Raw genomic sequence first — 2,797 nt, 5'->3', positions numbered from 1 at the left:
TTTTATTGGCATCTATTTTTATTTTGAAATTTACCCGTAGCTGCTGCATTTCCCACCCTCAGCTTATACTCGAGTCAATAAGTTATCCCAGTTTTTTGTGGTAAAATTAGGTGCCTTGGCTTATATTCGGGTCGGCTTATACTCGAGTGTATACGGTAATTCAAAGTGCTGGCTTTAGCCTATAAAGCCCTAAATGGTTCCAGCCTAGCTTACCTGTCTGAATGTATCTCCTTCTACGAACCACCTCGCCTCGGAGGTTTAGATCAGGAGTCCTCAAACCTTTTAAGCAGAGGGCTGGTCCACAGTCCTTCAGACTGTTGAGGGGCTGAATTATCATTTGAAAAAAAATATGAACAAATTCCTATGCACACTACATATGTCTTATTTGTAGTGCAATAAAAACAACAACAATGAAAGAACAATACAATATGTTGTCGAAGGCTTTGATGGCCAGGATCACAGGGTTGTTGTGTGTTTTCCAGGCTGTATGGCCATGTTCCAGAAGCATTTTCTCCTGCGGGAGGGAGGAGATGTGGGCGAAACGTCAGGAGAGACTGTTTCTGGAACATGGCCATACAGCCCGGAAAACACACAACAACCCAACAATACAATATTTAAAAATAAAAACAATTTTAACCAACATAAACCTATCAGGATTTCAATGGGAAGTGTGGATCTACTTCTGGCCAATGAGATAGTCAAGTTAATTAGGATTGTTGTTGTTGTGTGCTTTCAAATTATTTCAGACGTTGGGAGAGCCTAAGTCTAAAACTGAGGGTAAGGCCAGGTAAATGCCCTTGGAGGGTCGCATCCGGCTCATGGGCCTTAGCTTGGGGACTCCTGGTTTAGATCATCTGTGTTGCATGAGAAAACCAGCCCTGGGTCCTTGGGATGTCTAGTTTACCCGGCCCAGGTCCCCACGCACTGAAGTCTCCTTTTTTCTCTGTTTTCTTCCTCCTTCCCCCTCCTTTCCTTCCTTTCTTCCTCCTTCCCTTCTTTTCTTTCTCCTTTCCTCCCTCTTTTCCTTCATCTCTCTTTTCCTTCCTTTCTTTCCTCCCTCCCCTTTTTCTTCCTCCTCATTCTTTTTTTCCTTTCCTCCTTTTCTTCCACTCTGCCTGCCTTCCTTCCTCCTTTTCCTCTGGGAAGCCTGGCTTGTTAGAGGTACTTTGGAAAACTATGTCTCTCATGTATATAATTTGGCCCAAACACTCCATGTTTTCCTTTGTGTTTCTATTTTTCCTATATGTTACGTTAACCTAACGTTTTATGCTCCTGAGATCCCCATTCTTTCCCTTTGAGGGAAACCTTGTTCCTGAACCCAATGATGTGTTACATCCCACACAATTGTATGGCCTGGGGAAAAGAAACTAAGCTGGGAACTTCTTCATCAAGTTCCCAGTTTCACTTTTTTTTTTTACTTCATCTGGACATTGTAACACAATAACTTACTAGGGCAGGGCAATGACCTCTCCCTGCCCTTGGGGAAGAACCAATTTCACCACCCTGTGCCTTTGATGAACAGGACCACTTGCATCGGAAGGAATCAGCATTTCTACAGCCAAAACCCATCGTCTGTCATTTTTGCATGATTGTATTAAAATATGATGTTTTGTTTCTCTGGGGTCTGGAATCGCCAGCCCAGCCCTATTAATGGGCCATGCCATGTTCATCTCATAAGATAATAGCATTCTTGGGTAGGGCCAGAGATGCCCTCAATCACTTTGTTATTTTTCTTGTTCAGTAAGAGGAACCTCATTTATGGACGCTGACTCATCCCTTGTCCCAGCCCATGCTGGCCAGTGAGCCAAGCCCCTCTCTGTGACTGGTCATACTTAGAGGCTTGGCTGCAGCCTGCCAGCTTGTGTATAAAAGGGGTTATGAAACTGTATTCTGTATGCTATCTACTTTGTGAATGAATCACTAGCTAGCATCTTATCTGCAGATAATAAAATCTTCCTTGGCTGAAAATCATCTTCGCTCCTTGCTTGCTGGCTAATTTCAACTGGGCCTGTATTCTGTATGCTCGCCAAAGCAGGGACTCGCTTAAAATGGGCAGCTCAGGCTGATCTGCCAACAGGCATCTCCCTGGTCTCACTGCCAGGGGTTGCCTCCTAAAATGGGGCCAACATCTGGAGAGGCCCTGCTCTTGATCAGAGCCAGTTAACACCTCCCAACAAAGGACCCCCACCAGCAGGAAACAGTCAGGCTTTGAAGCTGTCAGGCTATTCAATACTAATCAAGGTGGCCAACTGCAACATTCACACTTGCCTCAGTCAGACAAGAGTTCTTTCTCCCACCCTGGACATTTCAAGGCTATATAAACCCCACTTGCTCAGCTTCCAACAGACCTCACAACCTCTGAGGATGCCTGCCATAGATATGGTCGAAAAGTCAGGAGAGAATGCTTCAGGAACATGGCTATACAGCCCGGAAAACTCACAACAACTCAATAAAACATCATCATCATCATCACAAGAACTTCTGCTCCAAGGAGGGGCAGCGAGATGCTTCCGGACTTCAACTCCCAACTGTCCCTGCCAGCAAAACTGACGGTGGAGGATGACGGGAGTTGTATTTTCAACGCTTAGAAAGCCATACGCTCTGAGCGTTTTGGTTGTGAGCCGAGGAGGACTCCATGGAGACGCAAGGCCCGCCCCCTCTCAACGTGTTCTCTCCCTCGCTTCACGTGCCGCTCCCCCCAATGGGGCGTCGGCGGGGAACGTCGGCGGGCGGCCATTGGCTCCCGCGCGGCGTTCTTCGGGGCGGGGCTTTCGCTCTCACGTGTGCCGCCCCCTGA

This window comes from Anolis carolinensis, chromosome 4, assembly GCF_035594765.1.
Source record: "Anolis carolinensis isolate JA03-04 chromosome 4, rAnoCar3.1.pri, whole genome shotgun sequence".
NCBI classification, from domain to species: domain Eukaryota; kingdom Metazoa; phylum Chordata; class Lepidosauria; order Squamata; family Dactyloidae; genus Anolis; species Anolis carolinensis.
Note: the sequence above shows the minus strand (reverse complement) of the source record.